The following is a 14,770-nucleotide window of genomic DNA, read 5'->3' as shown; positions in this document are numbered from 1 at the left end:
TAAGATGGTAATTGATTAAACCATGAAAAGGAAAGCCTTATCTCCCGTGGGAGTAGCGTCTCTTACTCAGCACTCCGTGTATTTGATTTTTTTCAATAATTGTACTGAAATCGTTTATATGATTTAAACGTGTTTCTTTTTATTCTTTCATGGAATATTCATACTATTGCACTCCTAGTATTCCAAACAATGTTTTTTAATTTCTCATATTTCTGCCCAATGCATTTCGGGCAAGCCCTACATCAGGGGACTTTTATTCTGAAAGCATTAAAAATACTTTAATGAAACACTAAGATAATCAATCAAACATCTTGCAATTTTGTAGTTTAGTCATACGTTGAAAGAAACAATAGCGAAGAGATGTGATAACAGAAGGTGACAACTGGAGTTATGATAGTGAGAAAAGCAAGTGAGAGAAGAGAATGGAAAGGGTGCAAAAAAACAATTACGGTGATGGCATTTCAGCAAGCTCGCGCCTCTTAATAGTACTCTGTTTCAACGAAACGGTATATTTATATCAAACAATAAGTCGCGTGTTCCTGTGTGGCTGTGAATTAGAAATGTACGTAAAATTATACGGGGTGGTAATAAACATAAACAGACTAGAGTGAACGCCTGGTTAGTAAATGGTGACAACAACTCAGTACTAAGCTAACTGAAAGTTCTGACCTTTACATGTGTATCACAATGGTCCGGGGTATCTGCCACTGTCCGTGACTTTTATTGAGAAGGTAACGGAACGTTGGAAACTACATGCGTGGTCTGTGAAAAATAGAATAACATGGCGTTAACCCTGTGCCAAATGATTTCAAACTGAACAAGTAATATAACCTTTACGAAACAATTAAACGTGGAGGTTTACCGCAGTGATTTGAAGCTGAGCTAAGTGTTAACGCGTTTGAACATTCTGACGTGGAGACTTACCGCAGTGTGCGGACTCCGCTAGATTCTTCTAACCCGCGTTCTCGTTCAAAACGTCAACTTCCTGTTTTCAGGAAATAGAACGAAGATTCAATCACGTGATAACGAAAAATGGAAAACAGACTACCGACATCGGAGTCTGTGTAGAAAAACAGCTTGTGGAAATAGTGCAATTGCCTTGGATAAAAGTGGTAGTGAAAATAAGAAAGTCATTAGAAAAATGTCATTCAAGAAAAATAGTGTGGTCGAAATTTTGATCTCGATATGTTGTCAAAATGAGTGGTGTGAAAATTAAAATCCAAGTCACAAACTTCAATCGGGTAATCATGAGAACATAATGTAACAACGTAATGAATGATCAGATACGTAAACATTCATGGTGTATAAGAGTCACTGTGTATTACAAAAACAATCATGGTGTATATAAGTGACTATGTATTACAGAAAGCAATTAAAATCCAAGCGTTCATGGAGTCCTTTTGGCTGAAGGGTGTTCAAATGGGTAATCCAAAATATCTCTCTTCGTAATAGGTGTTGAGAATTGTCTCTCCCAGGAAGAATGGGTACATTCTCTAGTATACAAAAACAAAGTTGGCTCGGATTGTGATGCTGTAGATTGAAGTGCGTGGCCACTGTTGATTTCGTGTTTTTTAATCTGATATTACTCTTGTGTTCGATGATTCGTGTCTTTATTTTTCTCTGGGTTTTTCCAACATATGCTTGACCGCATGGGCATTTTAACATGTAAATCACGTTACTGCTGTCACATGTTCCTGTGACTCGTAGTTTTATGACAGTTCCCTTTGTAGGATGTAAAATTTGATTACCCTTAATTATGGCATTGCAATTACTACAGTTGTAACAGGGTAAGGTCCCCCGATGTATTACTCTGGAAGTATCTTCCTTTGGTTGCAATAGTTCCTTGAAATTGCAAGTGCGTTCATAAGCAAATCTTGGATTATTGGAAAAAATTCCCTTGAAATCTTCTTCGAGCGAAAGTAATGGCCAATGTTTAAGAATAGTTCTTTTTATGTTGTAACTTCTCGTGGAAAATTTTGAAATGAAAACCGATCTTTGTTCTTCAGGTTTGTGTTGCGTAATTAGTAACTGCTTTTTTTCAAGTTTTTGGGCCCTTTCCATGGCTTCATTGAGGGTGGCTTCAGGATATCCTCTCTGTCTGAATTTGTTGATGGTAATGGTTTTGGATTCGTTGTAGTAATCTTCTGTAGAAGAGATTCTTTTAATACGCAGCAATTGAGAAAAAGGTAAGTGTTGCTTTAATGAAGGTTGATGAAAACTGGTGTAATGGAGAAAGTTATTTCTGTCTGTGGATTTAGTGAATACTCTGGTATACAGTTGGCCCTCGTTGTTGATAATGAGAACATCCAAAAATTAGATTTCTTTTGTGCTAATGTTGGATGTAAAACTGATTCTATCATCAATTGAATTAAGTTGTTGGATCGCTGTCATCAATGATAATTCCGTACCTTTCCATAGTACAAAGATATCATCAATATATCGTTTGAACACGATGAGATTGGAACTCCAGTCAGGATTTTGGAGGATATGATCGAGTTCAAACTTGTACATAAAGATATTTGCGTATAACGGAGCGGCACAATTGCCCATTGAAGTTCCCGATGATTCTACGAAAACGCTTTAACACTGGTTAGCTCAGCTTCAAATCACTGCGGTAAACCTCCACGTTTAATTGTTTCGTAAAGGTTATATTACTTGTTCAGTTTGAAATCATTTGGCACAGGGTTAACGCCATGTTATTCTATTTTTCACAGACCACGCATGTAGTTTCCAACGTTCCGTTACCTTCTCAATAAAAGTCACGGACAGTGGCAGATACCCCGGACCATCGTGATACACATGTAAAGGTCAGAACTTTCAGTTAGCTTAGTACTGAGTTGTTGACACCATTTACTAACCAGGCGTTCACTCTAGTCTGTTTACGTTTATTACCACCCCGTATTTTTTTACGTACATTTCTAATTCACAGCCACACAGGAACACGCGACTTATTGTTTGATATAAATATACCGTTTCGTTGAAACACAGTACTATTAAGAAGCGCGAGCTTGCTGAAATGCCATCACCGTAATTGTTTTTTTGCGCCCTTTCCATTCTCTTCTCTCACTTGCTTTTCTCACTATCATAACTCCAGTTGTCACCTTCTGTTATCACATCTCTTCGCTATTGTTTCTTTCAACGTATGACTAAACTACAAAATTGCAAGATGTTTGATTGATTATCTTAGTGTTTCATTATAATATTTTTAATGCTTTCAGAATAATAAAACCCCTGATGAAGGGCTTGCACGAAATGCATTGGGCAGAAATATGAGAAATGAAAAAACATTGTTTGGAATACTATGAGTGCAATAGTATGAATATTCCATGAAAGAATAAAAAGAAACACGTTTAAATCATATAAACGATTTCAATACAATTATTGAAAAAAAATCAAATACACGGAGTGCTGAGTAAGAGACGCTACTCCCACGGGAGATAACGCTATCCTTTTCATCAATTTTCTGCCCTCTTGCCCAGGAGGGAGCTACTTACCAGGCAGCCTAAATTAATTCAACTTTAAAATTACCTATTTACAAGGAGTGCGAGGATCCACATCCCATTTGGATTATCAATTGATTAAACCATCCCATAACATTAGATACAATACTGTGGTCCCATGACATTGGATACAATACTATGGGAAGAATGCATAAGATGGCAACGAGCCACAACAGGAAATAGCACACAACACACACACCCTCCATAGTTCTAAAGGGGAGAAAGACAGTAAATTACACAAACTATCAAAACGTCCCACCAATAAACAGTGCCAGAGTGAAGATAACCCAAATCTTGAACACAACTATCCGTTATTCTCACACCACATGTAGTCAGACAAGACCAGCCCGTACCCACCATAATTCAACACAGAAACAGGACCTGGATTCTTTCAAACTGTAGTGCATTGGATGTACATGTACCCCCATCCCCAGGCACGTGAAAGGGACCTATGGATTTACCTACCCTCCATTACACAGGGAAGTAACAAGGTACTCCCTTAATCATTGATTTAACTATCATCCTACACCTAAAAGATGATAACTTCCCATCTGGCTAAACAAATGCCCCTACACCCTTAGGAAAGGGTGGTACCTTAGTCTGAGCAAATACCCCTATTTATCAAAAGAGGGGGACTCTAGGAGCTATTCAAAAGGTCCGGTGACCCGTGCTCCCGAAGTTAAACTTATCCCAAAAGGGAGTCACCGTTCCTAAGAAGAGAGAGAAAGAAGGAAAGTAAGAGGTACTCTTGTTGTGTGCTACTCTAATTGTAAGGGGCAGTGTGTCCTCATATTGATGCCCTCACACACCCCGAAGGATGTCATGCTTCATCATTGGGCTTTTGCTCCTCGTCGGGTCGGCGCTGCAATGCCCTACGGGTCCCCCGAAGGGTCTCTTTTTTGGAGATCTTTTGATGAAGTGCGTGGGTGTAAGTGGCAGTGAAGTCCTAGAAGGTGTATTTAAAAATGGCTGGAGGGAGAGTGATTACTTTTTATTAAGGTGATCCCTCTGTCATTATTAAAACAAAGTGTATGGTGCTGCTTTAAGGGATATTATGTCCCATGGTTGCTGGGTAACTATATATACACCTAATGGGCATATGTTCTGGTCAACATGTTTTGCGCTTTAGTGGTCTCAGGGGGAGATCCAGGACGCTTCGTCAGGACCGAGTAAGAAAGTTGTATCTACAGTGGCCCGAAGATTTCGGTGCCCCCGGATAAACAAAAGGGAGTAGAACTTCTGAAACGACAAGAGTCAAGAAACAAAGATACAGTTTGCCATTAGGGTATCTATACCAATGGAAGTTTTGCTCAGGTCTGGGCTCTCCTTTGAAGGACCAGGTGCTTGTAGTTTGTACCATGATCATTACTGCCAACAGTCGCATTATATATACGTGAGCTAAAGGTGCTGTGGTCAGTCTAAAAATTGTTAAAAGGTAAGTTATAGTTAAGCGACAGACAGACAGACAAATAAGATCAATGATTAGTGCTGAGAGTATGGTGTCAGGGTTGTTCTCTGTATCAGTATTTTTATTTGTAAACATGCCCTGGTCTTATCAAGTAGACGTGAATCGTATAAATAAAATCAAAATTCAAAAGTGAAAAGGTTCTATTATCCAGTTAGCTTGTGAACCTTTTAAATCTAGGTAATTAAAACCGTGGGGCCCCACCATTGATGGCAAACCTCGAGACGCTATGTTTATATGCACAAATACATAGATAATATGTCTCACCCCTTAATAGGTAGGGTAAGATCCCATGAGATCAGGGAGGGTCACTTGAGAGCTGTAATGAAAAAGAAAACAGAAAATCACATGTGACATTTTGGAGGGCTACTTGATAAGAACAGGGCATGTTTACAAATAAAATACTGATACAGAGAACAACCCTGACACCATACTCTCAGCACTAATCATGGATCTTATTTGTCTGTCTGTCTGTCACTTAGCTATAACTTCCATTCTAACAATTTTTAGAATGACCACAGCACCTTTAGCTTACGTATATAAAATGCGACTGTTAACAGTAATGATCACGCTACAAACTACAAGCACCTGGCCCTCCAATGGAGAACCCAGACCGGAGCAAAACTTCCATTGGTATGGATACCCTAATGGCAAACTGTATCTTTGTTTCTTGACTCTTGTCGTTTCAGAAGTTCTACTCCCTTTGTTTATCCAGGGGCACCGAAATCTTCAGGCCACTGTAGATACGACTTTCTTACTCGGTCCTGACGAAGTGCCCTGGATCTCCCCCTGAGACCACTAAAGCGCGAAACATGTTGACCAGTCTGTGTTACATGTGTTTCTTTCTGATAAAAATCACGCGCAACCACCAGATACGCAAGTTTTAATCTTCTTTTAAATAATCTCACCAATGTGCCATAACGCGACATATTTCTAGACTATATTCAGTCCACCATTGCTCTAAAACGCAACAGTCTCTGTGTTCTATTAATCTTAGGACTTCAATCCTAGTAACCACCACCGGGGCACATTGTAGCCACGCATGGTTATTTTCCAGGTAGCCATCATGCATGCCTTCACACAGTCACATGCAGGATGCCATCATCTCAAGCATACACGAGCACTACAAAACAAGACATGCATGATAATAATCTTGTCGCGTTGTACCTGCACTTAATACTTCTTTCCTTTACAGGTACTCCCTACTGAGGATCTGTAAGTAATAAGATCCCACCACACATTTACAGCACACTTTAGGGTGTGTGCTGATATTTGCACCACCGTGGCCCGTTTTTTGCCACACACTTAACTGGTCCTGACGAAAACCTCTTTAACATACCAGAAGGCTGCAACTAGTAGACCTAAATCCTTAAGGGATACAGAGGTACATTTTAAAACCTCGCGCTGATCCCGATTATATTTTTTTATCCATGTCCTAGGACCCTTCCATTAAAACTTTTATAAGGGATCTTCCTAGAGACTTTTTTATCACATAACTGCACTTCACATAGCACTTCACTTTTCTCACAAAAACAACCAGCTCCGCTTTAATTCAGGTGTTGAAGCACATCTGGATTGCACTAGGTGATCCAGGTGGGCCCCGATGATGAAGCATGCCACCTACTAGGTAGGTGGGTGAGGGTTTTCCAAAAACAACGTTCTGTTGATTGCGCTCCTTTTTTTGAGCTTTTGGGCAAAGAACCATGACCCAAACCCGTTAAAGGACTTGTCCACATTGTTTATTGGGACCAGAACATGTGCCCACTAGGGACACATAGTTTCCCAGCTACCAAGGGACATAATACCCCTTAAAGCGGCACCATATACTTTGTTTTAATAATGACAGAGGGATCATCTTAATAAAAATTCATCACTCTTCCTCCAGCCATTTTTTAATACACCTTCTAGGACTTTACTGCCACTTACACCCACGCACCCTTACGGCTTCATCAAAAGATCTCCAAAAAAAGAGACCCTTCGGGGGACCCATAGGGCGTTGCAGCGCTGGCCTGACGAGGAGCAAAAGCCCAATGATGAAGCATGACATACTTTGGGGTGAGTAAGGGCATCAAGATGAGGACACACTGCCCCCCAACAATTAGAGTAGCACACGACGAGAGTACCTCTTACTTCCCTTCTTTATCTCTCTACTTAGGAACGGTGACTCCCTTTTGGTATAAGCAAATGCCCCTACAACAATAAGCTCTTAGGAAGGAAGGTACCTCAGGCTAAACAAACACCCCTACAGCTTTAACCCCTTAGGAAAGAGTGAACACCTTGGGCATACACACTGCCCCTACATCCTTAACCCCTTAGGAAGGGTGAAAACTTGGACTATACACACACCCTTACCCCTTAGGAAGAGTGGAAAACTACACATTACAAACATGGCTGCAGTCTAGGACCAACACGTCACACCCTTAACCCCACAGGAAGGGTGGAAAATTACACACCACAAAACTGTCACCCATCAAACACACTCGCATTCCCAGAGGAACAAGTCTGGATAGTCACACTCCAAGACCAACATGTCACATCATGGATGGTACCATCATATCACCATGACCCTACAATGCACACCACTGGATGCCTGGGGCAACACATCCCAAAAACAAGTACTCAAGCAAAATCTGATCATTCAAAAATATACTCTTGTAGCAAATCCAGACCCCCATAAAACAAAATACCCTTAGCAAATAATTAAGCTAGGCGTAAATCAAAAGACTGCAGCAAATTTAAAGCACTAAGGTATAAACTAGCATGGCAGTACAAGCATACTGATGGTACAGCACAATTTCCAACACAAACAGTCAATGTTCCTGGTGAGTGACATCTCACCATCTCCTGTTTCAGCGCTGATACTCCTATGGTGAGGGTGTACAAGATGATCAAATACAGGTGCAAGAAAACTCCTCCACAAACCGATCCAATATGGCAGCAACAGACAAATAGAAATGTAATGGCAGGGCATCACAACAAAAAAGGGCCCGCTGCTTTGCGCTCGTCTTTACACTCCATGGTTTCCATCAATGCGCCATGGTTTCCATCACAACAAAGGGCCCGCTGTAATCCCCGATAGGTCAGCATTCTAATCTTTGGTCACGCATCACCAGACCGCTGAATTCAATGAACTGAGGCGTTCCACATGCGCACGCTCCAGTTGCCAGCTCGAATCTCACTGTTCATGGCCATACCAGCTTCCGCGCGGCTCCTCTGGTTACCGCTGATTTGCAGCCACATATACGCACCTAGAGGGCACACAACAGACCATGCGGGCAGTTTCAAAAGCAGCATCAGATCTCATTAAGTGGACACAGGCCTCATCTCAGGGTAGCCTTACTGCCCATTAAAATGCCACACTAACGCAACGGCACAGGGACACGTTCTCTGCACCCTTAAGAAGAATGCTATAGTTTAGACTAGGCCCCAGCATAGCGCAGCTCACCAGTCTTGTCTCAATCTGCTGCTGATGTAAATCAGGGCTGCAAATATTCTTGATGCCATGTTGCAAGCACCACCTTCACAGTTGGAAGCACAATGGTCACATCAGACGGCAGAGGCAGCACACAATTGAAACGAAACAATGCAAAACACCTGCGAGATTACATGAACAAGCTGGTCGCGCAGCCAGTTCCCCAAACATCAACACTGCAGGTTCACAATGCTGCCACTTCCCAACAACGTAAGACGGTATAAAGACGTGACTTTTCTCCAACCTTTAGCCTAACTGCCTCTCTGTCCGCTTCTATCCGTTTTAGTCCTGGGACGCCCCGTTGCTGGGGCAGCCATCCGCTCTATAAGTACGGTTAACATAAGTACGGATAACATAAATGCTGCCAATCAGGTTGAACAGCACACAGTCCATGGCACCTGCGGGTTCCTTTAAATGATCCCAAAATCTTTACCATTGGCTCTGCTGGTCCCTTTACTAAAGTTCTGCCTGTCCATACATTTGTATGCTGATAGATGATTGTACTTGAACAATACTGTTCATTAAAATGAACGCTGCCACATCTGATGAAACGCCCAACTCTGTGGGCTGTCCGATGTAGTGGACGCTGGTGGGGCTCTTAAGAGGGGTATTTTCGTTACCAAAAGAACTTCAGTTTCTTTTTCTTGGTAATCTTCTTAATTTCTACTGTAGTTGCTTCATTTCTCCATTTCACAAACATGGTTCTAATCCTTAATAGTCGCCAGTGTTGTAATCAAAGTTCAGAGGCCATAGTGTAGAACAGATTCCAAGAAGGTTTATTAGATCTTAGTTTCATGTAGATAGCTAAGCCCCACCAGGAGAAGCATCCTGCTACTCAGCCTACATATCTCCAATTGACACTCCAATCCCACAAACACTCTCTAATTTCTAGATGACCTCACAGCCTAGCTGAGCAGCAGGTACCTGGAACACTGGGGAGGATGTATTAAAATACAACAACCGCCCCAAACCAGCAGGTGATGGCTGAGCAGTAGGGACCTTGAACACTTGGGAGGATGCATTAAGATACAACACCGGCCCCAAACCAGCTGGTGAATGCACAGTTTTAAAGCAGTCTAGCCTTTCCTCGCTCAGAGATCGGTGCAATGCATCCCCCCCCCCCCCCTCCCAAGGAGCAGTGGGTAAAGATGCCACGGTTAATCAAAGGAAATCATGTCCCACAGCCATCACTGCAGGGACATGAACACTGACTGGGTTTTGGGACTGAAGGGCAATCCGGTTCCAAACCCTCCCCGTACTTGAGTGGTTGAGGTATAGCTCAGTAATTGTCCATCCAAATCCGCAGAAGGTTGGGTGTGGTGATTAAAAGAAACCCATCACAGCAAGCACAGTGGGTGCCACATATGGGGTTAGTTCAGTCGCAGTTCTGAAGTGCCTAACCCGGGGCAGCCCTAGTGTGACATCAAGAAAGGATGCATCTCCGCCCAGCCACAGCGGACCGGCAGGTGTGGAACAGGAGGCGGCAAAGTTTCACCCCTGCGCAGCGACCAGCAACTCTCCAGTTGAAATAACACTTACCGTCCTCTCTGCAGGCCCGAGCTCGTGAATGAAGAGGAAACCGTCCAGGCGGCAGCCGCAGAAACTAGCCTCAGCCCTGGGTACTCTGCTACAGTGGCACCACCTAGGGCCTACTCCCCTGTTGGAAACCTTGGTTAGTGCTACGGAGCAGCAAGGAGGGTTGAAGCAGGGGGTGGGTCGCAGGAGGTGACATCCTCGTGATGCAAACAAAGGCCGAGTGATTCTCGGCAAAGTCGCGCGCTTCGGAAGCTGCTTGCAGGGCGGAGCCTGAGTATACTTTTCAGTCGTGAGCTCGAGGTGGAACTGGGAGACGTTTTCTCTGTCCTGTTTTCAAAGGGGTCATTGACGTCTGTCGGTGTTATGTCATATCGGGTATCCCCTCGGAATCGTGTATCCCCTGATCTTCTGCTCTTTCCGGAAACGAAACTTCGCACGAGCAGCGGCAGACAGAAGCAGCAGATCTCTTCTCGGGCTGAGTTACGGGATAAATGATTCAAGGGGATGCCAAACTCAAAGCAGGCCATAAATTACCAGACACTTCTTAAATACAGCAGCGGATCACTGTTGCACGAGTAGAAACGGGCAGAAAAGCGCTTTTAATGCAAATATTAAAACGTACAATAAAAGACGATTGCATATACAGGTTAAAAGCAACGTAATTATTTGATGTAGGATATTGAATCATAACATGAAATAAACACGTGTGGAAGACAAAGCGAATGGGAACAATGCCAGGGTTACAATAGTAAGCTACAAGGGAAAACAACATCAAAACGTGAGAAAGATTAAAGGGTGAAGGAAATAAAGAGCAAGAGTTGAAAACGGGGAAATAATCGTTTTGGTTTTTACATAATGAACATATTACAAAGTGTTATTGACAAAAACATAGCTTGCACAGTAAGTTAGCTAGTTTGCCACCATCAATCCTGTCAGGTTTCCCAGGTCCATCCAGTTCCAGGTTTTTTTACAATTGAATTCTGGGATTTATAGTCAGTGCCACTGGAATTATGCGATTGTGCGAATTTCACATAGATATGAATTTGCCACAAAATCCACCATCTGCATAATTTGCAGATTAAAATTTTATTTTTTTAGCTCAAACGTTTTAAAAGTTAGAAAAAATGCAGCGATATATGTTCCAGGGCAGTGTGAAAGGCCCTTTTCAAAACTTGACTGTTTAGCTTTCTGTTGCTTATTGCTATATTTGAGTGTTAATCTGGTACTAATTGGGTGCAACCAATGCCCACATAGTGTTACCAAGTTCAAAAATGATGAAATAATAAAGTAATATTATTACAAAATTTGCTTCATTATACAGCATAATTTGCCTTTTCATGCTGCATAATTTACTCAACCCTGCCACATAATTTGGCCCTCTCCTTCCTCATAATTCCAGCGGTCCTACTTATAGAGTTGTTTATTCCATTGTTAATATGTATATTGATGTACTCAATGATACGTGTATGTGCAAAAACTAAATTGAATCACTGTTGTTGAAATCCCCCGATATGATCTCTCCATCAACCCCAAGTCAGAAATAAGTGGTCAGGTAAGCCCTGTGCCCTAGGCCTGAGGCTACTGATTGATAGATCACAGGTGGGGTGGCACTTAACCAGCACGACAAACGCGCAAACAGGAAAAACACAGATTAGTCCCATAGATAGTAGCGGCGGCCGCAATAAACAAAGTGTGAAGAGGCGGGTGGGATCACGTGGGAGGCGGCAGGGATAATATATTTAAAAAAATATAAAATTTACCTTTTGCCGCCGTGGCCGGCCGCCTCCTGCGTCGTGTTCGCCGCCTCTACTCTTTCTGGGTCCCAGCAGCCCCTAGGGCCCAGGCTCCCATCCACATCCCCATGCTGCAGAGCAACGCAGGGATTGGTCTGAGCAGGCAGGGAAGACGCCCTGCACAGACCAGGGAGTCTGTGAGGTTTCTGATAGTCAATGGTCCCGATACTGTTGGGACTTAGTATGTGAAATTAAAGTCAAAATCCTTCAGCGGGACAAGGCAGCACGCTGTATCTGACAACGAGTTCCATGAGGCTGGATTTGCTGCTGCAGAGAAGCTAAGAGCGGGAGAAATGGCTTTCTTCAATCCAGCAAGGATGCGTCTTGGGCAGATAAGTTGGGTTTGTTCGTCCCGGTCCTCCAGAGGTCTGTAAATTCAAAACATTTTTAAGTCCCAGCTTTACAAAGGTGAAGGGACGAGTTCAGTTAGACACAGCCTAGGTTTCTGGGACCTTAGAAACAGCTCTTGATTGTCAAGACTCACTCCAGCAGAGGCCATCAGCATGTTCCAGGTTAGGTCCAGTTGTGGTAAACCTCTTGCAGCTTGTTGTGGCCCTTTAGCTACACAGGAGGTCAGCCAACTGACCCTTTGAGTCCACTTTGTTGTCCTCGGTACTAGGGGAAGCAGGTCCAATCCGTCAGGGCTTCTCTCATGTTTCAGATAGCAGATCTTCTGTTCTTACAAAGGTAACTTTCTAAAATATACTTTTCCTTAATATTGATTAAAATCCGACTTCACACCATTGAGTTGGTCTTTACATGACTATTGAAAATAGTTGTTTAATCATTTTTCTACCTGGTCCCTATCTGGGGATACTAACATTTATTTTTAATATTGCTTCCCAGTGTTTCTCTATGGGCAACCAAGAGACTACTTACAGTGAAAATAGCTTTTTCGTGGTAGTCACTATAAGGGCTTGTTAACATTATATTTCTACTGCCCTACTCGTAAATACAATGCACCATGGATTGTGGGCTAAAAGGCCTACATAGGGGTTACTTTTGAGTATTTAAAAGAAATGTTTTACCTGTCAAAAGGGGTTATGTTTAAAGGCTGCACAGCAGGTTGTGCAACAAAGTAATCAAGATACATTGGGTAGGCCTGAAGCTGCTGAACTGTTGCTGTAGTTGATGGCACAATAGGTGCTGCAGTCCTCTAATGGCATTTAATTCCAAGCCCCATGTGCACCTTCTACACCATATACTAGGGACTGCCAGGCAAGTTAAATGTACCAATCAGTAATAAGCCATTTTGACCTTGCACCAGGCACTCTTCTAGCAGGGCTAAATTCCACAGAGTTCAAAAGCCTGCAAAGCAGATGTGAATAAAATGTGTAGGGACATCAAGCAAAAGATGGTCATTTCCGACAATGATTATTAAAAGTAAGCATGATTGTTACAAATGAACATTGAGGATTTTACACAAATACATTGTCATGTCCCAGTTCCTGGCAGTTCCGGAATGGTAGACATAAATAATTAATATTTTGTTCCTGGTGCAAGCCCAGTGTCAAGTAGCTCTATATTATGAGAGATTTCTGTCTTGACTTTTTAGTTCCCATCATGCATCTTGGGACTTGTAGTTTCTCTTTTAAGACTGACAGTATGGCTGAACAATTTTAGCAAGCAAAGCACTATTGTGGCTAAAAGAGAAGACTATCTGGCCTGGGAACACTAAAAGTGCTGTCTGGGCATCAACAGTGCAATAATCAACAACTCACAGAGAATCAGGACTTCTCAGCACCTGCAGTGCAAGCTTCACTCTAAACACATAATAGCTACTGTCAGAGTTCATAGGTACAGACACAGGCGTACTAGGTGGTTGCTTCAGGTACCAAGTGAAGTGTATGCCATATTCAAGGGAAAAGCTTTCAAAGTAAAAAAAAAAATGAAAATTAAAAAATATCTTTAGCCACAATATGTCATTGGGTTTTGGTGGTGGATGCAACCTATACTTGGTTTGGTTAGGGTGCCAGTTACCTGCAGCTAAGCTAGGGCACTACTGGTTAAGGAACAAGCTCCTCTTGTATTGTATCATTTTGTATTTCAAATTTCGCAAACATTCAAAATGGGTAAGTAACACGACATAGCTTTATTGGTTAAGTAAACACAATATTCTTTCTATCAACATGCACCTATTTTTTTGTTTTCCAATATATTTTTGTATGGGGATACCAAATATAACTGCTTATGCCTATATGTTAGTCCCCACTATTCAAAGGTTTCCTTATAGTAACTGACAGTTAAAATGGCTTTTATTTGATAGAAGTTTACAGTATCTTTTGGCATTTTTGATTTTCTTCGGCAAGGTTTCACATCTGACTCCTTTGGAGTATACCAAATATAATGGTCCATATGTATCCCATATGTTTTTATGGTGAGAACATATCGGATACAGTCTGACATAGACTTATGTTGGCTGGGTGAACACAGTATTTTTCTGTCAAATAGTACCCTTTCTTGAGTTTTCCAACATCTTTTACTTTGGGGATGCGAACAATTATTGCTCATGCATTGCTGTACTATATTGTATCCCCTACTCTTCAGGGGTTTCCTTTTAGCCATTGACCAGTTGAAGTTGCCATTTTATTTGATAGCAAATTACAGTATAGTTTTGCATTTCTGATATAATTCCACAAGCTTTCACATCTGGTTCCTTTGGGGGATATCAAATATAATGCCTCATATGTTCTATATTATTTGGTATGCCGTATGTTTGTCGGGCTAGAACTTGCCAAGATTCAGTTTGGCATGGTCCTATGTTGGCTGGGGGAATGCAGGACTTTCCTGCCAAATAGTCCCATTACTTGTGTTTTACAACATCTTTTACCATGGGATACCTAATATTACGGCCTAGGCATTAATGTATTTACTCATATCCCCTACTTTTCAAAGTTTGCCTTTTAGCCATTAACCAATTGAAGTTGCCTTTTACTTTATAGCAGACTCCTGTAACTTCTTCCATTTTGATATCATTCCACAACCTTTCAAATCCGGTTCCTTT

At 42.0% G+C, this 14,770-nt stretch overlaps 1 protein-coding gene across 1 annotated transcript in view; it reads right to left on the bottom strand.

Annotated features, from left to right (window-relative positions):
* Positions 1 to 10,136, bottom strand: part of DICER1 (dicer 1, ribonuclease III) — a 692,358-nt gene extending 682,222 nt beyond the window's left edge. The window contains exon 1 of the mRNA XM_085626460.1: positions 9,977 to 10,136. The gene's annotated coding sequence lies outside the window, so the exon portion shown is untranslated. The remainder of the gene's footprint in view (positions 1 to 9,976) is intronic.
* Between the last annotated feature and the right edge of the window lie 4,634 nt (positions 10,137 to 14,770).

The sequence above is a fragment of the Triturus cristatus genome, chromosome 9 (assembly GCF_964204655.1).
Source record: "Triturus cristatus chromosome 9, aTriCri1.1, whole genome shotgun sequence".
NCBI lineage: Eukaryota > Metazoa > Chordata > Amphibia > Caudata > Salamandridae > Triturus > Triturus cristatus.
This window is presented reverse-complemented; position numbering and strand designations above follow the sequence as displayed.